Below are 26,172 nucleotides of genomic sequence, written 5' to 3'. Positions count from 1 at the left end.
AAGTTGCACCATTTTCTCAGACCTCCATACAATCACTTCTTTTTGCACCCATTGTAGTGCCCCGTGGGTCACTACAGAGAACAGTGAGATATGTCAAGTGACTTACTTAAACTTAAGATCAGCTTGTAAATGATCACTTGAAGGAATAACAAGGCAGATAAGGATTAACTCTACATCTGCCATATTTGAAGTTCCTCAAAAAGTTAAAAAAAAATAAGCCAACAAAAATTTAAACAAATTGTCATTTTACAAGGCAAATGAGAAATCTGCAGAGACCAGCTTCATGAAGTTTTTAAGTTTGATAAATAACCATAATGTTTCAAACCAACGTGAGAGTCACTTGGTTCTTTGCATTCTGTTTTAATCTTGGATTTTCTATGTACAGTAAGCATTTGACACTTTAGAAAAACCAGGAAACAATATAAGTTGAGTTTTATTTTGAAGCAAGCAGATAGATCTGGTACAGGCAGAAATGTCTTAATGCAGTTAACTCTTGCGGCTTCCTTTAAAATGTTTAAATTGCATCTTTGAACCCGATGAAGACACAGAATTCTTGTTGGAAGAGGAGAAAAGATTGGATAAGGGATTGTGTTGTCTAGGTGCAGCTACATCAGGGGCAGATCTCAGATCTCTGGCATTGTCCTCGTGGCGTTGTCGTGCTCCTCCAGGGCCCCGGCAGACGTGGCGTTGTCGTGCTCCTCCAGGGCCCCGGCAGACGTGGCGTTGTCGTGCTCCTCCAGGGCCCCGGCAGACGTGGCGTTGTCGTGCTCCTCCAGGGCCCCGGCAGACGTGGCGTTGTCGTGCTCCTCCAGGGCCCCGGCAGACGTGGCGTTGTCGTGCTCCTCCAGGGCCCCGGCAGACGTGGCGTTGTCGTGCTCCTCCAGGGCCCCGGCAGACGTGGCGTTGTCGTGCTCCTCCAGGGCCCCGGCAGACGTGGCGTTGTCGTGCTCCTCCAGGGCCCCGGCAGACGTGGCGTTGTCGTGCTCCTCCAGGGCCCCGGCAGACGTGGCGTTGTCGTGCTCCTCCAGGGCCCCGGCAGACGTGGCGTTGTCGTGCTCCTCCAGGGCCCCGGCAGACGTGGCGTTGTCGTGCTCCTCCAGGGCCCCGGCAGACGTGGCGTTGTCGTGCTCCTCCAGGGCCCCGGCAGACGTGGCGTTGTCGTGCTCCTCCAGGGCCCCGGCAGACGTGGCGTTGTCGTGCTCCTCCAGGGCCCCGGCAGACGTGGCGTTGTCGTGCTCCTCCAGGGCCCCGGCAGACGTGGCGTTGTCGTGCTCCTCCAGGGCCCCGGCAGACGTGGCGTTGTCGTGCTCCTCCAGGGCCCCGGCAGACGTGGCGTTGTCGTGCTCCTCCAGGGCCCCGGCAGACGTGGCGTTGTCGTGCTCCTCCAGGGCCCCGGCAGACGTGGCGTTGTCGTGCTCCTCCAGGGCCCCGGCAGACGTGGCGTTGTCGTGCTCCTCCAGGGCCCCGGCAGACGTGGCGTTGTCGTGCTCCTCCAGGGCCCCGGCAGACGTGGCGTTGTCGTGCTCCTCCAGGGCCCCGGCAGACGTGGCGTTGTCGTGCTCCTCCAGGGCCCCGGCAGACGTGGCGTTGTCGTGCTCCTCCAGGGCCCCGGCAGACGTGGCGTTGTCGTGCTCCTCCAGGGCCCCGGCAGACGTGGCGTTGTCGTGCTCCTCCAGGGCCCCGGCAGACGTGGCGTTGTCGTGCTCCTCCAGGGCCCCGGCAGACGTGGCGTTGTCGTGCTCCTCCAGGGCCCCGGCAGACGTGGCGTTGTCGTGCTCCTCCAGGGCCCCGGCAGACGTGGCGTTGTCGTGCTCCTCCAGGGCCCCGGCAGACGTGGCGTTGTCGTGCTCCTCCAGGGCCCCGGCAGACGTGGCGTTGTCGTGCTCCTCCAGGGCCCCGGCAGACGTGGCGTTGTCGTGCTCCTCCAGGGCCCCGGCAGACGTGGCGTTGTCGTGCTCCTCCAGGGCCCCGGCAGACGTGGCGTTGTCGTGCTCCTCCAGGGCCCCGGCAGACGTGGCGTTGTCGTGCTCCTCCAGGGCCCCGGCAGACGTGGCGTTGTCGTGCTCCTCCAGGGCCCCGGCAGACGTGGCGTTGTCGTGCTCCTCCAGGGCCCCGGCAGACGTGGCGTTGTCGTGCTCCTCCAGGGCCCCGGCAGACGTGGCGTTGTCGTGCTCCTCCAGGGCCCCGGCAGACGTGGCGTTGTCGTGCTCCTCCAGGGCCCCGGCAGACGTGGCGTTGTCGTGCTCCTCCAGGGCCCCGGCAGACGTGGCGTTGTCGTGCTCCTCCAGGGCCCCGGCAGACGTGGCGTTGTCGTGCTCCTCCAGGGCCCCGGCAGACGTGGCGTTGTCGTGCTCCTCCAGGGCCCCGGCAGACGTGGCGTTGTCGTGCTCCTCCAGGGCCCCGGCAGACGTGGCGTTGTCGTGCTCCTCCAGGGCCCCGGCAGACGTGGCGTTGTCGTGCTCCTCCAGGGCCCCGGCAGACGTGGCGTTGTCGTGCTCCTCCAGGGCCCCGGCAGACGTGGCGTTGTCGTGCTCCTCCAGGGCCCCGGCAGACGTGGCGTTGTCGTGCTCCTCCAGGGCCCCGGCAGACGTGGCGTTGTCGTGCTCCTCCAGGGCCCCGGCAGACGTGGCGTTGTCGTGCTCCTCCAGGGCCCCGGCAGACGTGGCGTTGTCGTGCTCCTCCAGGGCCCCGGCAGACGTGGCGTTGTCGTGCTCCTCCAGGGCCCCGGCAGACGTGGCGTTGTCGTGCTCCTCCAGGGCCCCGGCAGACGTGGCGTTGTCGTGCTCCTCCAGGGCCCCGGCAGACGTGGCGTTGTCGTGCTCCTCCAGGGCCCCGGCAGACGTGGCGTTGTCGTGCTCCTCCAGGGCCCCGGCAGACGTGGCGTTGTCGTGCTCCTCCAGGGCCCCGGCAGACGTGGCGTTGTCGTGCTCCTCCAGGGCCCCGGCAGACGTGGCGTTGTCGTGCTCCTCCAGGGCCCCGGCAGACGTGGCGTTGTCGTGCTCCTCCAGGGCCCCGGCAGACGTGGCGTTGTCGTGCTCCTCCAGGGCCCCGGCAGACGTGGCGTTGTCGTGCTCCTCCAGGGCCCCGGCAGACGTGGCGTTGTCGTGCTCCTCCAGGGCCCCGGCAGACGTGGCGTTGTCGTGCTCCTCCAGGGCCCCGGCAGACGTGGCGTTGTCGTGCTCCTCCAGGGCCCCGGCAGACGTGGCGTTGTCGTGCTCCTCCAGGGCCCCGGCAGACGTGGCGTTGTCGTGCTCCTCCAGGGCCCCGGCAGACGTGGCGTTGTCGTGCTCCTCCAGGGCCCCGGCAGACGTGGCGTTGTCGTGCTCCTCCAGGGCCCCGGCAGACGTGGCGTTGTCGTGCTCCTCCAGGGCCCCGGCAGACGTGGCGTTGTCGTGCTCCTCCAGGGCCCCGGCAGACGTGGCGTTGTCGTGCTCCTCCAGGGCCCCGGCAGACGTGGCGTTGTCGTGCTCCTCCAGGGCCCCGGCAGACGTGGCGTTGTCGTGCTCCTCCAGGGCCCCGGCAGACGTGGCGTTGTCGTGCTCCTCCAGGGCCCCGGCAGACGTGGCGTTGTCGTGCTCCTCCAGGGCCCCGGCAGACGTGGCGTTGTCGTGCTCCTCCAGGGCCCCGGCAGACGTGGCGTTGTCGTGCTCCTCCAGGGCCCCGGCAGACGTGGCGTTGTCGTGCTCCTCCAGGGCCCCGGCACACGTGGCGTTGTCGTGCTCCTCCAGGGCCCCGGCAGACGTGGCGTTGTCGTGCTCCTCCAGAGCCGCGGCAGACGTGGCGTTGTCGTGCTCCTCCAGAGCCCCGGCAGACGTGGCGTTGTCGTGCTCCTCCAGAGCCGCGGCAGACGTGGCGTTGTCGTGCTCCTCCAGAGCCCCGGCAGACGTGGCGTTGTCGTGCTCCTCCAGAGCCCCGGCAGACGTGGCGTTGTCGTGCTCCTCCAGAGCCCCGGCAGACGTGGCGTTGTCGTGCTCCTCCAGAGCCCCGGCAGACGTGGCGTTGTCGTGCTCCTCCAGAGCCCCGGCAGACGTGGCGTTGTCGTGCTCCTCCAGAGCCCCGGCAGACGTGGCGTTGTCGTGCTCCTCCAGAGCCCCGGCAGACGTGGCGTTGTCGTGCTCCTCCAGAGCCCCGGCAGACGTGGCGTTGTCGTGCTCCTCCAGAGCCCCGGCAGACGTGGCGTTGTCATTCAGTGGACCATATTTCTTATGTGTCAATTTCAGGTGGCCAATTGATGCCTCCTCTTCCACTTCATTGGTTTCCAGTTGTACTAGAAGATACAAGCAATAGAGTTGTGACAAAGTTAGTATGATCCACTACCTGAAGAATTTAAAAACTCAAATTTGTTAGACTCTGGACTTGCTCTGAGACCTTGATTTGTCCCAATAGAATTGAAATAACTGAGATCAGTCCAATTGAATAAGTTTTATTGCATTGTGACAATTTAGCTTTTAGTTAATCTGAGATGCATGTATACTGTAAATAATTGCATGATTCAAGTTAACAGCAGCTTTAAAACCTGTCTGTCATTTAGCCAGATCAGATGTCACAGCACTCAACTGAAAGCTCACTACCATATTTCAAGGCTTTTCACCAACTTGCAGTTTAAGTAAACCAGTTTACAGAACATGCTTACCTTCTTTAGCATGTCGCTCCAACATGGACCCCCTTGACTGGAGAAGTTTAACGGTATTCTTCATGGAGGTGTCATTGGGAGACCGATCTGAAGTGCATAACAGTGTCAGACTACAGTGTCTGAAAAATGGCTACAAAATTTTGTCAATGTTCTTACCTCTGCTTATCCTCTTAAGCCCATTATCACGACTGCCACTCTTGCCACCAGCCAGCCAACAAGAACCTGTGGAAAGTGCACTTGCCATTAATTCCATTTGTGCTGTTTGATAGCACAACATATCACTAACTTGCTATAGCTAAACATTCTTTCTGGAATCCAACATTTGTCTAAGCCTCTGCCAAAACATACTCCAGTCTAGTAAACAAAATGTTTCATCTGAAATCACATGATCAACAATTGCTTAAACACAAGCTTCAAATAGAATGAACATACAAACCTTTAGTAAGCCAAACAGCCAACACACAGAACAGCAAGGCCCGAACACTTCCCATTGCTTCGGTCACAAAGGAAATGCTACCTGTGCCACATGCAGGGTTTAAAAAACACACTGTGCAGGTGGCACAGCTGTTACTGATCAGCACTAATTGGTTCCCTGTGTGAATGCATAAGGTATTCCTCCTATTTAGACAGTGGTGGAAGCAGTAGTGGCTGTAACTGGGAAGATGGCAACTACAAAAACTTAACAGCAACTTTCTAATCACAATCTAAGTACAAAATAAAGCCCACAATTCAGCACTTCTGCAGGTTCTGCTCAGTACTCAAAATGGATTGTTAAAAAGTCTCATAATCTTATATGTAACCACAATGCAGCTTATGTGGAAGGTAAAACCCCAAACTTTGGATCTAAGTTAAAATATCCTTTTAATTAGATATAAGGCATTACAACGACTTGAACCAAGACATATTTGTTTCAAGCTGTATTTTTATGAAACAGTGATTTTCTCTTTTTCACTTAGCTAGTACATGAAGTCTGAAAAGTTCTGATTGTACGGTCAAGTGCATTATAGTGCCACTGGGCTTCACTGGGCTTTAGATCTGGGGCCATATTCATCAAGCTTCTCAGAGTAGGAAATCACTCCTAACTGGCAAAAATGTATGTGTGAAGTACAAAACTACAGAGTTCACATTACAAGTTTTGGTTAACTTTAAGTAGATACTTTTTGCCATAGTGTTCAAATTATATGGATTTAGGAATTCTTAAAATTATTCAGAGTTTAACAAAAAAAAGGGACATTTTCAAGATTTCTGGTTTATTCTATCACTAGTGATAGTGTATTTAATCCTGATTGATAAGTTTTAATTATACTTTGGTTTTCGGTTAGGTTATTCTTTTTAGTTTTTAATAAGAAGACTGTTTCATTGAAAGAACAATTATTTTGGGACATTGCAGGATTATTATTGTTGGGAAATTAATATAGTTGACTGTGAGAGGTTTGCAATGGGTGCTTATAATAGTTGTCAGAATAAGTTCAGGGCACAGTGGGAAGTTATGTATGGAAAATATGGCAGCATAGCGATGCAGTTTTCTGCTAAGTGATATATAAATTTGAGGTAATTCAAAGTGGGGAAAATTGATTATGTCTCACTCCAAGCTGTGAGATATATGATGAGAGAAAGGTTGGAAGGTAACATTAAGAAAGTTAACGTACGTGTTTATAAGAAGGGTAAGAGTAAGAGGTCAAAGCAACTTGAAAGGTTGAAGCTGAGGAGAAAGAATCAGACGATAGAGAAAGTGGATGAGTAAGTGTAAGAAAGAAGGTGAAGAAGTTTATAAAAGGGTTATGAGGGGGTATACATAAGAATGTTTCCTTGTGTCTAGATGATGCACATGATAACATTGCACAGATGACACTTAGGGCTTTTATTTATGAGATTAAGTTATTAGGACGCCTTTATGTGATCATATAGGAGAGAATAATCCACATACATAATCATGATATTATTTGTATCTATACAGTACGTTTATAAGTATGGGTATATATGAATACATGGCTCATGATTTATTGTTGTATTATTGACTTGTACCTGTAAGTTTTTCAGTATAAAAAAGAAAATAAAAGTTGATCACAAAAAAAAAAAAAAAAATGATATTAGCCTGCGCGGCCGTAGAAATTTCACAAAGAAACCAAGCGGTCCCCAGTAAAGCAGGACCCTTAGCTCCATTATACCCTAAGTTGCCTCCTATGGCACCTCCCCATATACAGCACAAACACAGATGTAGCATGACAGGAATGCCAAAGGTCGTTAAAGAAGCCATGGAGGCAACCCTGACATCCCAGGCTGTTCCACAGAACAGTGGGAACACTTGACACACCACATGAAAAGACACAGAACAGTTGAAGATAAGCAGAATATATTGGCAGCTCAAGTACAGCTGTTGAAATTACAATTAAAGACGCTAAGAAAAAGTTAACGATGCAAAGAAAAACTCGCAAAACCAGCCAACCAAATAGTTCAACAGCCCCAGCCACAGGCCGGTTCCCCAGATTTATATCCAACAAAATATCTTATCCATACCAGGGGGGTAGATTTGCCGGGGTGAGTGGGAGGAATGCGTGGGAGAGGCAGACCCAACAGTAGTTGACCTGTATATGTCTTAGAATAAAAATGATGTGGTGACTGAAATATTTTTACACTTACATTTCATATAATAAAATGTATCATATCAACCTGTCCTTTTTTGGTGGGTGGTGGTGGGTTTTGGCTACAGTTTTAATAATTCTACTTTTTGTATATCGCAATATTAAAGAAGGACATTACTTATTTATGGTTTTATTCATTTAGATTAGCCAAAGCCTGTCAGAATAACACATCACGGGTTATTTGTTTACATTTTGACTTTTACTTTAATTTAAACCTCAAGCTGGAGTCATTCTACATTTTTCTTATTGTGCCAAAACCAATAATCATCATGAATGATATACCTGATTCATCATATTGTCTAAAAAATACCAAACACCAATAAGGCAAACTGTTGCACTGGGTGACATGTTCCTTCAGTATCATAAACACTCACCATCCTGCTGCTAGATATATTCACTCGTGTGCCAAATGTGCATGTGTGTGTATGTGCAGATGAAAATTGTTCATATATAATTTGTCATATGCATTTAAACAAAATAAAATGAAAAGTGATTTTCAATTAAATAAGAACATGTACACAATAAGTTTTTACATATGTTTCAAACTGTTACATTGGAATTAACAGAACAGAAATCACAGTAAGTTTGTGGCTACTTGTACCCTGTAGACTGATGACTAGTCTTGCTAAGGATAAAAGTTGCCTTTATCAGTTGAATGTGCCTTGTTGCTGGAATAGTGCTTAGCAATGAAATAACTGGCCTGGATGAGTTTTTATTCCTCCATACTGGTGATAGGCATTATTGTTTACAGGTTGTCTGTCCTCTTCTCATTAACAATATCTCAGGAACGCTTTGAGAATTTCTTTGGTACAGTACAGTCAGATTCAGACTAAAAAACAAAATAAAAAAAAAACGCAGTCACTGTCATGTCACCTATTGGTTTGTGGACTGCTGTTTTGAAGCCTCAAAAGTTCAGTGATTGTATTGGATATGACCATCGCCATGACATTTGGAGGCATAAGTAAGGATATTTGGATGACTAAAAAGGAAATTGTTCTGAGGTATTAAATGTGAGAAGTTGGACCATTTTCTCAGACCTCCATACAATCACTTCTTTTTGCACCCATTGTAGTGCCCCATGGGTCACTACAGAGAACAGTGAGATATGTCAAGTGACTTACTTAAACTTAAGATCAGCTTGTAAATGATCACTTGAAGGAACAAGGCAGATAAGGATTAACCCTACATCTGCCATATTTGAAGTTCCTCAAAAAGCAAAAAAATAAGCCAACAGAAATTTGAACAAATTCTGTCATTTTACAAGGCAAATGAGAAATCTGCAGAGACCAGCTTCATGAAGTTTTTAAGTTTGATAAATAACCATAATGTTTCAAACCAACGTGAGAGTCACTTGGTTCTTTGCATTCTGTTTGAATCTTGGATTTTCTATGTACAGTAAGCATTTGACACTTTAGAAAAACCAGGAAACAATATAAGTTGAGTTTTATTTTGAAGCAAGCAGATAGATCTGGTACAGGCAGAAATGTCTTAATGCAGTTAACTCTTGCGGCTTCCTTTAAAATGTTTAAATTGCATCTTTGAACCTGATGAAGACACAGAATTCTTGTTGGAAGAGGAGAAAAGATTGGATAAGGGATTGTGTTGTCTTGGTGCAGCTACATCAGGGGCAGATCTCAAATCTCTGGCGTTGTCGTGCTCCTCCAGCAACCCGGCCGACGTGGCGTTGTCGTGCTCCTCGTGAGCCCCTGCCGACGTGGCGTTGTCGTGCTCCTCCAGCAACTCGGCCGACGTGGCGTTGTCGTGCTCCTCCAGCAACTCGGCCGACGTGGCGTTGTCGTGCTCCTCCAGCAACTCGGCCGACGTGGCGTTGTCGTGCTCCTCCAGCAACTCGGCCGACGTGGCGTTGTCGTGCTCCTCCAGCAACTCGGCCGACGTGGCGTTGTCGTGCTCCTCCAGCAACTCGGCCGACGTGGCGTTGTCGTGCTCCTCCAGCAACTCGGCCGACGTGGCGTTGTCGTGCTCCTCCAGCAACTCGGCCGACGTGGCGTTGTCGTGCTCCTCCAGCAACTCGGCCGACGTGGCGTTGTCGTGCTCCTCCAGCAACTCGGCCGACGTGGCGTTGTCGTGCTCCTCCAGCAACTCGGCCGACGTGGCGTTGTCGTGCTCCTCCAGCAACTCGGCCGACGTGGCGTTGTCGTGCTCCTCCAGCAACTCGGCCGACGTGGCGTTGTCGTGCTCCTCCAGCAACTCGGCCGACGTGGCGTTGTCGTGCTCCTCCAGCAACTCGGCCGACGTGGCGTTGTCGTGCTCCTCCAGCAACTCGGCCGACGTGGCGTTGTCGTGCTCCTCCAGCAACTCGGCCGACGTGGCGTTGTCGTGCTCCTCCAGCAACTCGGCCGACGTGGCGTTGTCGTGCTCCTCCAGCAACTCGGCCGACGTGGCGTTGTCGTGCTCCTCCAGCAACGCGGCCGACGTGGCGTTGTCGTGCTCCTCCAGAGCCCCGGCCGACGTGGCGTTGTCGTGCTCCTCCAGCAACGCGGCCGACGTGGCGTTGTCGTGCTCCTCCAGAGCCCCGGCCGACGTGGCGTTGTCGTGCTCCTCCAGAGCCCCGGCCGACGTGGCGTTGTCGTGCTCCTCCAGCAACGCGGCCGACGTGGCGTTGTCGTGCTCCTCCAGAGCCCCGGCAGACGTGGCGTTGTCGTGCTCCTCCAGAGCCCCGGCAGACGTGGCGTTGTCGTGCTCCTCCAGAGCCCCGGCAGACGTGGCGTTGTCGTGCTCCTCCAGAGCCCCGGCAGACGTGGCGTTGTCGTGCTCCTCCAGAGCCCCGGCCGACGTGGCGTTGTCGTGCTCCTCCAGAGCCCCGGCCGACGTGGCGTTGTCGTGCTCCTCCAGCAACGCGGCCGACGTGGCGTTGTCGTGCTCCTCCAGAGCCCCGGCCGACGTGGCGTTGTCGTGCTCCTCCAGAGCCCCGGCCGACGTGGCGTTGTCGTGCTCCTCCAGCAACGCGGCCGACGTGGCGTTGTCGTGCTCCTCCAGAGCCCCGGCAGACGTGGCGTTGTCGTGCTCCTCCAGAGCCCCGGCAGACGTGGCGTTGTCGTGCTCCTCCAGAGCCCCGGCAGACGTGGCGTTGTCGTGCTCCTCCAGAGCCCCGGCCGACGTGGCGTTGTCGTGCTCCTCCAGCAACGCGGCCGACGTGGCGTTGTCGTGCTCCTCCAGAGCCCCGGCAGACGTGGCGTTGTCGTGCTCCTCCAGAGCCCCGGCAGACGTGGCGTTGTCGTGCTCCTCCAGAGCCCCGGCAGACGTGGCGTTGTCGTGCTCCTCCAGAGCCCCGGCAGACGTGGCGTTGTCGTGCTCCTCCAGAGCCCCGGCAGACGTGGCGTTGTCGTGCTCCTCCAGCAACGCGGCCGACGTGGCGTTGTCGTGCTCCTCCAGCAACGCGGCCGACGTGGCGTTGTCGTGCTCCTCCAGCAACGCGGCCGACGTGGCGTTGTCGTGCTCCTCCAGCAACGCGGCCGACGTGGCGTTGTCGTGCTCCTCCAGAGCCCCGGCAGACGTGGCGTTGTCGTGCTCCTCCAGAGCCCCGGCAGACGTGGCGTTGTCGTGCTCCTCCAGAGCCCCGGCAGACGTGGCGTTGTCGTGCTCCTCCAGAGCCCCGGCAGACGTGGCGTTGTCGTGCTCCTCCAGAGCCCCGGCAGACGTGGCGTTGTCGTGCTCCTCCAGAGCCCCGGCAGACGTGGCGTTGTCGTGCTCCTCCAGAGCCCCGGCAGACGTGGCGTTGTCGTGCTCCTCCAGAGCCCCGGCCGACGTGGCGTTGTCGTGCTCCTCCAGAGCCCCGGCCGACGTGGCGTTGTCGTGCTCCTCCAGAGCCCCGGCCGACGTGGCGTTGTCGTGCTCCTCCAGAGCCCCGGCCGACGTGGCGTTGTCGTGCTCCTCGTGAGCCCCGGCCGACGTGGCGTTGTCGTGCTCCTCCTGAGCCCCGGCCGACGTGGCGTTGTCGTTCAGTGGACCATATTTCTTATGTGTCAATTTCAGGTGGCCAATTGATGCCTCTGCTTCCACTTCATTGGTTTCCAGTTGTACTAGAAGATACAAGCAATCGAGTTGTGACAAAGTGTGATCCACTACCTGAAGAATTTAAACTCAAATTTGTTGGACTCTGGACTTGCTCTGAGACCTTGATTTGTCCAGACAGATATGAAATAACTCTGAGATCAGGCCATAAGTTTCATTGCATTGCCACAATTTAGCTTTTAGTTAATCTGAGATGCATGTATACTGTATATATTTGCAAGTTAACAGCAGCTTTAAAACCTGACATTGTGTCATTTAGCCAGATCAGATGTCACAGCACTCAACTTTCAAGGCTTTTCACCAACTTGCAGTTTAAGTAAATCAGTTTACAGAACATGCTTACCTTCTTTAACATGTAGCTCCAACTTGGACCCCATTGACTGGAGAAGTTTAACGGTATTCTTCATGGAGATGTCATTGGGAGACAGATCTGAAGTGCAAAACAGTGTCAGACTACAGTGTCTGAAAAATGGCTACAAAATGTTGTCAATCATGTTCTTACCTCTGCTTCTCCTCTTAAGCCCATTATCACGACTGCCACTCTTGCCACCAGCCAGCCAACAAGAACCTGTGGAAAGTGCACTTGCCATTAATTCCATTTGTGCTGTTTGATAGCACAACATATCACTAACTTGCTATAGCTAAAGATTCTTTCTGGAATCCAACATTTGTCTAGGCCTCTGCCAAAACATACTCCAGTCTAGTAAACAAAATGTTTCATCTGAAATCACATGATCAACAATTGCTTAAACACAAGCTTCAAATAGAATGAACATACAAACCTTTAGTAAGCCAAACAGCCAACACACAGAACAGCAAGGCCCGAACACTTCCCATTGCTTCGGTCACAAAGGAAATGCTACCTGCGCCACATGCAGGGTTTAAAAAACACACAGTGCAGGTGGCACAGCTGTTACTGATCAGCACTAATTGGTTCCCTTTGTGAATGTATAAGGTATTCCTACTATTTAGACAGTGGTGGAAGCAGTAGCCGCTGTAACTGGGAAGATGGCAACTACAAAAACTTAACAGCAACTTTCTAATCACAATCTAAGTACAAAATAAAGCCCACAATTCAGCACTTCTGCATGTTCTGCTCAGTACTCACAATGGATTGTTAAAAAGTCTCATAATCTTATATGTAACCACAATGCAGCTTATGTGGAAGGTAAAACCCCAAACTTTTGATCTAAGATAAAATATCCTTTTAATTAGATATAAGGCATTACAACGACTTGAACCAAGATATATTTGTTTCAAGCTGTATTTTATGAAACAGTGATTTTCTCTTTTTCACTTAGCTAGTACATGAAGTCTGAAAATTTCTGAATGTCCGGTCAAGTGCATTATAGTGCCACTGGGCTTCACTGGGCTTTGGATCTGGGGCCATATTCATCAAGCTTCTCAGAGTAGGAAATCACTCCCAACTGGCAAAAACTACTTTAGTTGACAACTTATTATATTGTCCAACTTCCTCTTTTTCCTCTCTATCCTATCTTTAGGACAGCTCCAGAGAATCCCTAGTCAGTCATTTTAGTCAATTGTGTTTGTATAGCCCAATATCACGAATCACAAATTGCCCTCAAGTGGCTTTACAATCTTTACAGACCTTGTTATGAATTAGGAAAACCTCAGGAAGAGTCACAGAGGAGGGTTCAAGTATCCCGGAAGGACAGACATGCAATATGTTTGCTGTTTGTACCGAATAGAACAAGAAAGGCAAATTCCAGATATACAGCATGGACAGATAACATGAGAAAAATAATAACGGATTCATAATGTCTATGAGGAATACCGAGCAGCTTCCATGTGCCTCCAAAAACAGAAAAGGGAGACTGACGTCACAACATGTGCACTCACTGAGGAGAGGGTTACCACACCCGCACAAACCACACACGTGGGGGAGATACAGAAATAAGGACGTCATTCACTCTGAGGAAACATAGGAGCTTGGCATTTTGACAAGAGAGACTCCAAGATGGAAAATATGGTTGAGGACAGGTATGACAGATATAAAAGATGTCATAAAGTCTTGTTTGTTTGATATATGGCTCTAAAGCTGTTGAGTAACACCTTTCTGATGTACTTTACAGAATAATAGAAGATTGGTTAGAGACTGGTTGGCAGTTATCGGGAAACCCTAGATCAAGGTGAGGGTTCTTAAGAAAAGGTTTAACCACAGCCATTGTAAAGTTTGTGAGGACAATGCCAGATGTTGCACATGTGAGAGCAGATTAAAACATGAACACAGAAGCTTGATAAATATAGCCTCAGTCCTAATAATAACAAAACAAGCCTATACATGAACACAGCACAACCTGTAATGACTTTATTTATATCTGAAATATGTAAGAAATGTATAATGATGATGTGTCACAGCTATTGTGTTACTGCTCAGGTTGCAGGGGGACAAAGCTATCCAGATATATACTCTGTGTAAGCTCTGTTGTTTGTGGCAAAAAAAACTAAACTAAATTAAAGGACAATGTTAGTAAGGAATGCTGTAATAGGATTTTCTTGCCATAATCATTCCTCCTGTTCATACTGACTGATTAGAAGTTCCATTCATAATGCACTTACAATGTAAGTGATGGGCGACAAAATCCACAGTCCTTCTTCTGTGCAAAACTGTATTTAAAAGTTGATTTGAAGTTAATATGAAACTTTAGACATCCACATTTGTCAAATCAAGTATATATCTTTCAACATTAAAGTTGTTTTACTGCTAAAATTCTTTTTTATTTTTTATTACTATACTTCCACCACAGCTCAAAAGGGAAACACAAAGAGGGAATTTGATGCTAAAACAACTGTAAATGTGGCAGATATCTTTTAAATGACTGTGGACACACTGAATTTTTCTTCCATCTCTGTTCATATGGACACCTGATTTGTTTTACACACTTGAAAAATTATGAACCTGTCCTATGAAGCTTCTGTGCTTTAAACTCAATAACAACAGTGACATCTAGTGGTTTGAAAAATGTTTAGCAGCCATTTACTCAAGTAAAGGATCTAAGTACTTCTTCCACAACTGCAATCACCTCATCCCAAACACATGTACATTCACACAAGTGGCATCTAAGACATATTCCACAATACCTGCATGTGAATGTACCTGTATGTGAATCTGCATAGAAAGGCCATTAGTGATACATATTTATGGAACGCATGTGACAGAAAAATGTTTTATTATTCTTTAGCCTTTTTTCTTCTTATATATACTGTATGAATACTACCACCACTGCTCCTGCTGCCATTGAGACCACTGCTGTAGCTGCTACTATGACAGTTCTTGTAGTTGCTTACAGACACCACACAGATTCAATTTAGTTTGTATGTGTTTATTTTAAATGACATTACACAGACAGTGAAGAATTATAACTCAACAGGTGCAGAGCAACAGCAGCAAAGGGCTCTAAACATCCTGCAACGTCTTCCTCCGACTGTTTGTGGAGCAGGTGGCCGAAACCCCATGAGAGTCCATGACTGCATGTAGATCAGCATGACCACCTTCATCTGGATCAGCCTCTGCAGGTGTAGCTGAGGCTTCATCAGCTGAAGATCTGCAAGGTTCTGATGGTGTTTCTCTACTTTCATTGATGCATGAATATCACTGCTTTTTGATAGAATGATCAATGCGACATACTTGTTCTGTGGTGGCTCTGATTTGCTGAAGAAAGAGCGGCTCTCCACGTCTCTCCATCAGCAGCTGGTGCAGATTCTTGTCCAGCAATTCAAACGCCAGGCATGTCTTCCCCATGTGTTTGAAACTCTCGTAGAATCGAACAATGTTGACTGGATCGAGACCTCTGATCACTTTCAGCATGGTCAGCTGTAGAGAAATAAGAAGAAGTTAGACAGGTGATACAGTTCATGTTAGATATGTGATGAAATGTGCTGCTCAAAGACTCAGATGATCCACCTCTCTGGGCTCCTGGGAGTCATCACTCCTCTTCTTGAGGATCTTGAGGGCCACGATGTCTTTGGTGTCTCTGTCTTGGCACCGAGCGACTCTGCTGAAGCAGCCGTCATTTATGAAGTGCTGAAGCAGGTATTGACTCATACTAGCATGACCACCTTCATCTGGATCAGCCTCTGCAGGTGTAGCTGAGGCTTCATCAGCTGAGGGCACAGTGACTGAATCTTCATCAGCTGAGACAACGTTATGAAGGTCAGTCAGTAGAGCTGTAGGGGATGCTTCATGTGTGGCAATATCAGCAGCAATGACAAATGTGTCATCTGAGGAGGCGGAGGTGACTGGAACTTCATCAGCTGCACCAGCTGCACCAATTGACTCATAATCTGAGTCATCTGAGTTAGCATCATACAGGTAAATCAGGTAGTCCTGCATTGTAACTTCACCCGGAGAGATAGTCATCTCTTCCTCAAAGGAAATATCTGTTACCATTAGAAAAGCCAAGTCCTCAAAAATCTCATCCATCCACTCAGCAGAGTCTGGTTCCAGTGCATGAAGAAAATAAAGATTGGATAAACCATCATCTAGATCTTGATCTGCTGATTCAGTCCCAGCAAAGTGTCAATCTACTGCAGTGGGGATGGAAACTGTGTCCAGTGCTGCTGAGCCTCCATCATCTTGTGGCTGTTGACGATTAATCAAAGCAGGTGAGCTCGTCTCACTGGATGAAGCATGACAACAGAGGAATGAGTGAATACAATCTATTTAACATCCATCCATCCAGCACAGATTCTATCTATCATTACATTTACATCTACTAAATGCATGAACTCAACCACATGATCACTCACTGAGAGCTGGTGGCATCATCATCATCACCCTGTTGGCTCCTGGTTATAAAGAAGTGAGTCCGAGCTTGATTGGAGTGACTCTCCTGTCAGGATTCACACACAGCATCTTCTTCAGTAGGGAGATAAACGCTGTCCTCTTCTCTATCTTCTCCTCCTCTGGGTGCAGCTGCATTTGGAAACAAAGTGGTTCAGGTGAATCTGCTTCTTTACTCCCAGTGTTGCTGTTAATTCAGTGTTTGTTTGTACTTGTACAGTAACGTGAGGACCACCTACCATCACGAGGTCATCTAGTCTGCTGAACCTGGACCTGCTGCTGTGGTTTTGTGGCGGGAAGCCAGTCGCAGCCTTGTACTCATCAGCCGTCTGAAACAACAGAGAACATATGTGAGGTACTTTTTCACTGTTTCTACAATATAAGAGGAAAAAAATCCAATCTGTTTTAAGAGCTGCAGGACAGACTTTCATACCTTTAGCCTCCATTCTGGTCTTGTAGACTCCAGGTTCTTGGTGAAATAGAGCAGCGTGTGAATGCCCTCAACTAAGATCTGGTCCTCTGGCTGACCCAGCGTCTCCACCGCTGTCTGAAACGGGCCCGTGGGGTTAGGGTTAGGGTTAGGGTTTCAGAAAGCGGGTTTAGTGAAAACTCTGAGTAAGTTGACTCAGAGTTCAAGGCAATCAATCAATCAATCAATCAATCAATCAATCTTTATTTGTATAGCGCCAAATCACAAAGTTATCTCAAGGCACTTTACACATAGAGCAGGTTCTAAACCAAACTCTTCAGGTTTTAATTTTAAAGAGATCCAACATTCCCACATGAGCAAGCACTTAGCGACAATGGCAAGAAAAAACTCCCTTTTAATAGTAAGAAACCTCAGGCAGAACCAGGCTCAAAGTGGGCGGCCATCTGCCTCGACCGGTTGGGGTAGAGGGGAGAGAGAGCAAGAATAGGAGAGAGAGAGAAGCACATAGAAAATAAACATTGAAGTTAGAAGGTCCGGGACTGGAATCTGTCATCCGGACGTCTACAGGCCCAGATTGCCTGTGAGACGAGAAAGCACAGACAACTCCGGGGAAGAAGTGTAGGTTACTGAATGCATTAATAGTACATGAATGTTATTGGATATAGATGGATGGATAGAGAGAGAGAGAGGAGGAGAGTGGAGCTCAGTGCATCATGGAGGTAGGAGTCCCCCGGCAGTCTAAGCCTATAGCAGCATAAACCACGGCAAGTGGTTTAAAGCCCATTGGGTATTATTTCTCATAAAAACAACACCATGTATCATTTTCAGTTGTATGAGAATGAATGTGTTATATATTAAATGTGCACATTAAGTATACTATACACACGCGTTATATAATCATTTCATATTATTGATAACATCTTGTGTGAAATTTGCGAGAGGGTAAAGGGATCTCTAGCCGATTTCTGTGACACAAGTTAGAACATTCTTATTATATTATCATGTGCTTGATAAGATCAGAGTGATTGTGAACTTTGTGTATGCTGTCTCCATGTTGTACAGCAATATTCGTTTAATCTTCAACCCAGCAGTGTTGTGTATTATTCCCTCTTTATGTTTAGTGTTTACAGACAATTTTCAAGTTATTACTTGAAGGTTTGCACCGAAATGCCACAATCTGTTGTCTGTTTCAAGGAAGGATTGGTTTTAAGGGATGCCTGTGATCGTCCTTCCACTGAAACAGGACTCAGTAAGTGCATTTCACTCTTTGTGGATCAGAGATTTAATTGATATGCAAATTCTGTGGAAATTGTATTTTGTTACTTTCCACATTTTAATATTTAAATGACTAAAAGGAAATTGTTCTGAGGTATTAAATGTGAGAAGTTGCACCATTTTCTCAGACCTCCATACAATCACTTCTTTTTGCACCCATTGTAGTGCCCCGTGGGTCACTACAGAGAACAGTGAGATATGTCAAGTGACTTACTTAAACTTAAGATCAGCTTGTAAATGATCACTTGAAGGAATAACAAGGCAGATAAGGATTAACTCTACATCTGCCATATTTGAAGTTCCTCAAAAAGTTAAAAAAAAATAAGCCAACAAAAATTTAAACAAATTGTCATTTTACAAGGCAAATGAGAAATCTGCAGAGACCAGCTTCATGAAGTTTTTAAGTTTGATAAATAACCATAATGTTTCAAACCAACGTGAGAGTCACTTGGTTCTTTGCATTCTGTTTTAATCTTGGATTTTCTATGTACAGTAAGCATTTGACACTTTAGAAAAACCAGGAAACAATATAAGTTGAGTTTTATTTTGAAGCAAGCAGATAGATCTGGTACAGGCAGAAATGTCTTAATGCAGTTAACTCTTGCGGCTTCCTTTAAAATGTTTAAATTGCATCTTTGAACCCGATGAAGACACAGAATTCTTGTTGGAAGAGGAGAAAAGATTGGATAAGGGATTGTGTTGTCTAGGTGCAGCTACATCAGGGGCAGATCTCAGATCTCTGGCATTGTCCTCGTGGCGTTGTCGTGCTCCTCCAGGGCCCCGGCAGACGTGGCGTTGTCGTGCTCCTCCAGGGCCCCGGCAGACGTGGCGTTGTCGTGCTCCTCCAGGGCCCCGGCAGACGTGGCGTTGTCGTGCTCCTCCAGGGCCCCGGCAGACGTGGCGTTGTCGTGCTCCTCCAGGGCCCCGGCAGACGTGGCGTTGTCGTGCTCCTCCAGGGCCCCGGCAGACGTGGCGTTGTCGTGCTCCTCCAGGGCCCCGGCAGACGTGGCGTTGTCGTGCTCCTCCAGGGCCCCGGCAGACGTGGCGTTGTCGTGCTCCTCCAGGGCCCCGGCAGACGTGGCGTTGTCGTGCTCCTCCAGGGCCCCGGCAGACGTGGCGTTGTCGTGCTCCTCCAGGGCCCCGGCAGACGTGGCGTTGTCGTGCTCCTCCAGGGCCCCGGCAGACGTGGCGTTGTCGTGCTCCTCCAGGGCCCCGGCAGACGTGGCGTTGTCGTGCTCCTCCAGGGCCCCGGCAGACGTGGCGTTGTCGTGCTCCTCCAGGGCCCCGGCAGACGTGGCGTTGTCGTGCTCCTCCAGGGCCCCGGCAGACGTGGCGTTGTCGTGCTCCTCCAGGGCCCCGGCAGACGTGGCGTTGTCGTGCTCCTCCAGGGCCCCGGCAGACGTGGCGTTGTCGTGCTCCTCCAGGGCCCCGGCAGACGTGGCGTTGTCGTGCTCCTCCAGGGCCCCGGCAGACGTGGCGTTGTCGTGCTCCTCCAGGGCCCCGGCAGACGTGGCGTTGTCGTGCTCCTCCAGGGCCCCGGCAGACGTGGCGTTGTCGTGCTCCTCCAGGGCCCCGGCAGACGTGGCGTTGTCGTGCTCCTCCAGGGCCCCGGCAGACGTGGCGTTGTCGTGCTCCTCCAGGGCCCCGGCAGACGTGGCGTTGTCGTGCTCCTCCAGGGCCCCGGCAGACGTGGCGTTGTCGTGCTCCTCCAGGGCCCCGGCAGACGTGGCGTTGTCGTGCTCCTCCAGGGCCCCGGCAGACGTGGCGTTGTCGTGCTCCTCCAGGGCCCCGGCAGACGTGGCGTTGTCGTGCTCCTCCAGGGCCCCGGCAGACGTGGCGTTGTCGTGCTCCTCCAGGGCCCCGGCAGACGTGGCGTTGTCGTGCTCCTCCAGGGCCCCGGCAGACGTGGCGTTGTCGTGCTCCTCCAGGGCCCCGGCAGACGTGGCGTTGTCGTGCTCCTCCAGGGCCCCGGCAGACGTGGCGTTGTCGTGCTCCTCCAGGGCCCCGGCAGACGTGGCGTTGTCGTGCTCCTCCAGGGCCCCGGCAGACGTGGCGTTGTCGTGCTCCTCCAGGGCCCCGGCAGACGTGGCGTTGTCGTGCTCCTCCAGGGCCCCGGCAGACGTGGCGTTGTCGTGCTCCTCCAGGGCCCCGGCAGACGTGGCGTTGTCGTGCTCCTCCAGGGCCCCGGCAGACGTGGCGTTGTCGTGCTCCTCCAGGGCCCCGGCAGACGTGGCGTTGTCGTGCTCCTCCAGGGCCCCGGCAGACGTGGCGTTGTCGTGCTCCTCCAGGGCCCCGGCAGACGTGGCGTTGTCGTGCTCCTCCAGGGCCCCGGCAGACGTGGCGTTGTCGTGCTCCTCCAGGGCCCCGGCAGACGTGGCGTTGTCGTGCTCCTCCAGGGCCCCGGCAGACGTGGCGTTGTCGTGCTCCTCCAGGGCCCCGGCAGACGTGGCGTTGTCGTGCTCCTCCAGGGCCCCGGCAGACGTGGCGTTGTCGTGCTCCTCCAGGGCCCCGGCAGACGTGGCGTTGTCGTGCTCCTCCAGGGCCCCGGCAGACGTGGCGTTGTCGTGCTCCTCCAGGGCCCCGGCAGACGTGGCGTTGTCGTGCTCCTCCAGGGCCCCGGCAGACGTGGCGTTGTCGTGCTCCTCCAGGGCCCCGGCAGACGTGGCGTTGTCGTGCTCCTCCAGGGCCCCGGCAGACGTGGCGTTGTCGTGCTCCTCCAGGGCCCCGGCAGACGTGGCGTTGTCGTGCTCCTCCAGGGCCCCGGCAGACGTGGCGTTGTCGTGCTCCTCCAGGGCCCCGGCAGACGTGGCGTTGTCGTGCTCCTCCAGGGCCCCGGCAGACGTGGCGTTGTCGTGCTCCTCCAGGGCCCCGGCAGACGTGGCGTTGTCGTGCTCCTCCAGGGCCCCGGCAGACGTGGCGTTGTCGTGCTCCTCCAGGGCCCCGGCAGACGTGGCGTTGTCGTGCTCCTCCAGGGCCCCGGCAGACGTGGCGTTGTCGTGCTCCTCCAGGGCCCCGGCAGACGTGGCGTTGTCGTGCTCCTCCAGGGCCCCGGCAGACGTGGCGTTGTCGTGCTCCTCCAGGGCCCCGGCAGACGTGGCGTTGTCGTGCTCCTCCAGGGCCCCGGCAGACGTGGCGTTGTCGTGCTCCTCCAGGGCCCCGGCACACGTGGCGTTGTCGTGCTCCTCCAGGGCCCCGGCAGACGTGGCGTTGTCGTGCTCCTCCAGAGCCGCGGCAGACGTGGCGTTGTCGTGCTCCTCCAGAGCCCCGGCAGACGTGGCGTTGTCGTGCTCCTCCAGAGCCGCGGCAGACGTGGCGTTGTCGTGCTCCTCCAGAGCCCCGGCAGACGTGGCGTTGTCGTGCTCCTCCAGAGCCCCGGCAGACGTGGCGTTGTCGTGCTCCTCCAGAGCCCCGGCAGACGTGGCGTTGTCGTGCTCCTCCAGAGCCCCGGCAGACGTGGCGTTGTCGTGCTCCTCCAGAGCCCCGGCAGACGTGGCGTTGTCGTGCTCCTCCAGAGCCCCGGCAGACGTGGCGTTGTCGTGCTCCTCCAGAGCCCCGGCAGACGTGGCGTTGTCGTGCTCCTCCAGAGCCCCGGCAGACGTGGCGTTGTCGTGCTCCTCCAGAGCCCCGGCAGACGTGGCGTTGTCGTGCTCCTCCAGAGCCCCGGCAGACGTGGCGTTGTCATTCAGTGGACCATATTTCTTATGTGTCAATTTCAGGTGGCCAATTGATGCCTCCTCTTCCACTTCATTGGTTTCCAGTTGTACTAGAAGATACAAGCAATAGAGTTGTGACAAAGTTAGTATGATCCACTACCTGAAGAATTTAAAAACTCAAATTTGTTAGACTCTGGACTTGCTCTGAGACCTTGATTTGTCCCAATAGAATTGAAATAACTGAGATCAGTCCAATTGAATAAGTTTTATTGCATTGTGACAATTTAGCTTTTAGTTAATCTGAGATGCATGTATACTGTAAATAATTGCATGATTCAAGTTAACAGCAGCTTTAAAACCTGTCTGTCATTTAGCCAGATCAGATGTCACAGCACTCAACTGAAAGCTCACTACCATATTTCAAGGCTTTTCACCAACTTGCAGTTTAAGTAAACCAGTTTACAGAACATGCTTACCTTCTTTAGCATGTCGCTCCAACATGGACCCCCTTGACTGGAGAAGTTTAACGGTATTCTTCATGGAGGTGTCATTGGGAGACCGATCTGAAGTGCATAACAGTGTCAGACTACAGTGTCTGAAAAATGGCTACAAAATTTTGTCAATGTTCTTACCTCTGCTTATCCTCTTAAGCCCATTATCACGACTGCCACTCTTGCCACCAGCCAGCCAACAAGAACCTGTGGAAAGTGCACTTGCCATTAATTCCATTTGTGCTGTTTGATAGCACAACATATCACTAACTTGCTATAGCTAAACATTCTTTCTGGAATCCAACATTTGTCTAAGCCTCTGCCAAAACATACTCCAGTCTAGTAAACAAAATGTTTCATCTGAAATCACATGATCAACAATTGCTTAAACACAAGCTTCAAATAGAATGAACATACAAACCTTTAGTAAGCCAAACAGCCAACACACAGAACAGCAAGGCCCGAACACTTCCCATTGCTTCGGTCACAAAGGAAATGCTACCTGTGCCACATGCAGGGTTTAAAAAACACACTGTGCAGGTGGCACAGCTGTTACTGATCAGCACTAATTGGTTCCCTGTGTGAATGCATAAGGTATTCCTCCTATTTAGACAGTGGTGGAAGCAGTAGTGGCTGTAACTGGGAAGATGGCAACTACAAAAACTTAACAGCAACTTTCTAATCACAATCTAAGTACAAAATAAAGCCCACAATTCAGCACTTCTGCAGGTTCTGCTCAGTACTCAAAATGGATTGTTAAAAAGTCTCATAATCTTATATGTAACCACAATGCAGCTTATGTGGAAGGTAAAACCCCAAACTTTGGATCTAAGTTAAAATATCCTTTTAATTAGATATAAGGCATTACAACGACTTGAACCAAGACATATTTGTTTCAAGCTGTATTTTTATGAAACAGTGATTTTCTCTTTTTCACTTAGCTAGTACATGAAGTCTGAAAAGTTCTGATTGTACGGTCAAGTGCATTATAGTGCCACTGGGCTTCACTGGGCTTTAGATCTGGGGCCATATTCATCAAGCTTCTCAGAGTAGGAAATCACTCCTAACTGGCAAAAATGTATGTGTGAAGTACAAAACTACAGAGTTCACATTACAAGTTTTGGTTAACTTTAAGTAGATACTTTTTGCCATAGTGTTCAAATTATATGGATTTAGGAATTCTTAAAATTATTCAGAGTTTAACAAAAAAAAGGGACATTTTCAAGATTTCTGGTTTATTCTATCACTAGTGATAGTGTATTTAATCCTGATTGATAAGTTTTAATTATACTTTGGTTTTCGGTTATTCTTTTTAGTTTTTAATAAGAAGACTGTTTCATTGAAAGAACAATTATTTTGGGGACATTGCAGGATTATTATTGTTGGGAAATTAATATAGTTGACTGTGAGAGGTTTGCAATGGGTGCTTATAATAGTTGTCAGAATAAAGTTCAGGGCACAGTGGAAGTTATGTATGGAAAATATGGCAGCATAGCGATGCAGTTTTCTGCCTAAGTGATATATAAATTTGAGGTAATTCAAAGTGGGAAAATTGATTATGTCTCACTCCAAGCTGTGAGATATATGATGAGAGAAAGGTTGGAAGGTAACATTAAGAAAGTTAACGTACGTGTTTATAAGAAGGGTAAGAGTAAGAGGTCAAAGCAACTTGAAAGGTTGAAGCTGAGGGAGAAAGAATCAGACGATAGAGAAAGTGGATGAGTAAGTGTAAGAAAGAAGGTTGAAGAAGTTTATAAAAGGGTTATGAGGGGGTATACATAAGAATGTTTCCTTGTGTCTAGATGATGCACATGATAACATTGCACAGATGACACTTAGGGCTTTTATTTATGAGATTAAGTTATTAGGACGCCTTTATGTGATCATATAGGAGAGAATAATCCACATACATAATATGATATTATTTGTATCTATACAGTACGTTTATAAGTATGGGTATATATGAATACATGGCTCATGATTTATTGTTGTATTATTGACTTGTACCTGTAAGTTTTTCAGTATAAAAAAGAAAATAAAAAGTTGATCACAAAAAAAAAAAAAAAAAATGATATTAGCCTGCGCGGCCGTAGAAATTTCACAAAAGAAACCAAGCGGCCCCAGTAAAGCAGGACCCTTAGCTCCATTATACCCTAAGTTGCCTCCTATGGCACCTCCCCATATACAGCACAAACACAGATGTAGCATGACAGGAATGCCAAAGGTCGTTAAAGAAGCCATGGAAGGCAACCCTGACATCCCAGGCTGTTCCACAGAACAGTGGGAACACTTGACACACCACATGAAAAGACACAGAACAGTTGAAGATAAGCAGAATATATTGGCAGCTCAAGTACAGCTGTTGAAATTACAATTAAAAGACGCTAAGAAAAAGTTAAACGATGCAAAGAAAAACTCGCAAAAACCAGCCAACCAAATAGTTCAACAGCCCCAGCCACAGGCCGGTTCCCCAGATTTATATCCAACAAAATATCTTATCCATACCAGGGGGGTAGATTTGCCGGGGTGGTGGGAGGAATGCGTGGGAGAGGCAGACCCAACAGTAGTTGACCTGTATATGTCTTAGAATAAAAATGATGTGGTGACTGAAATATTTTTACACTTACATTTCATATAATAAAATGTATCATATCAACCTGTCCTTTTTTGGTGGGTGGTGGTGGGTTTTGGCTACAGTTTTAATAATTCTACTTTTTGTATATCGCAATATTAAAGAAGGACATTACTTATTTTATGGTTTTATTCATTTAGATTAGCCAAAGCCTGTCAGAATAACACATCACGGGTTATTTGTTTACATTTTGACTTTTACTTTAATTTAAACCTTCAAGCTGGAGTCATTCTACATTTTTCTTATTGTGCCAAAACCAATAATCATCATGAATGATATACCTGATTCATCATATTGTCTAAAAATACCAAACACCAATAAGGCAAACTGTTGCACTGGGTGACATGTTCCTTCAGTATCATAAACACTCACCATCCTGCTGCTAGATATATTCACTCGTGTGCCAAATGTGCATGTGTGTGTATGTGCAGATGAAAATTGTTCATATATAATTTGTCATATGCATTTAAACAAAATAAAATGAAAAGTGATTTTCAATTAAATAAGAACATGTACACAATAAAGTTTTACATATGTTTCAAACTGTTACATTGGAATTAACAGAACAGAAATCACAGTAAGTTTGTGGCTACTTGTACCCTGTAGACTGATGACTAGTCTTGCTAAGGATAAAAGTTGCCTTTATCAGTTGAATGTGCCTTGTTGCTGGAATAGTGCTTAGCAATGAAATAACTGGCCTGGATGAGTTTTTATTCCTCCATACTGGTGATAGGCATTATTGTTTACAGGTTGTCTGTCCTCTTCTCATTAACAATATCTCAGGAACGCTTTGAGAATTTCTTTGGTACAGTACAGTCAGATTCAGACTAAAAAACAAAATAAAAAAAAAACGCAGTCACTGTCATGTCACCTATTGGTTTGTGGACTGCTGTTTTGAAGCCTCAAAAGTTCAGTGATTGTATTGGATATGACCATCGCCATGACATTTGGAGGCATAAGTAAGGATATTTGGATGACTAAAAAGGAAATTGTTCTGAGGTATTAAATGTGAGAAGTTGGACCATTTTCTCAGACCTCCATACAATCACTTCTTTTTGCACCCATTGTAGTGCCCCATGGGTCACTACAGAGAACAGTGAGATATGTCAAGTGACTTACTTAAACTTAAGATCAGCTTGTAAATGATCACTTGAAGGAACAAGGCAGATAAGGATTAACCCTACATCTGCCATATTTGAAGTTCCTCAAAAAGCAAAAAAATAAGCCAACAGAAATTTGAACAAATTCTGTCATTTTACAAGGCAAATGAGAAATCTGCAGAGACCAGCTTCATGAAGTTTTTAAGTTTGATAAATAACCATAATGTTTCAAACCAACGTGAGAGTCACTTGGTTCTTTGCATTCTGTTTGAATCTTGGATTTTCTATGTACAGTAAGCATTTGACACTTTAGAAAAACCAGGAAACAATATAAGTTGAGTTTTATTTTGAAGCAAGCAGATAGATCTGGTACAGGCAGAAATGTCTTAATGCAGTTAACTCTTGCGGCTTCCTTTAAAATGTTTAAATTGCATCTTTGAACCTGATGAAGACACAGAATTCTTGTTGGAAGAGGAGAAA

Source organism: Scomber scombrus, chromosome 21, assembly GCF_963691925.1.
Source record: "Scomber scombrus chromosome 21, fScoSco1.1, whole genome shotgun sequence".
NCBI classification, from domain to species: Eukaryota; Metazoa; Chordata; class Actinopteri; order Scombriformes; family Scombridae; genus Scomber; species Scomber scombrus.
Note: the sequence above shows the minus strand (reverse complement) of the source record.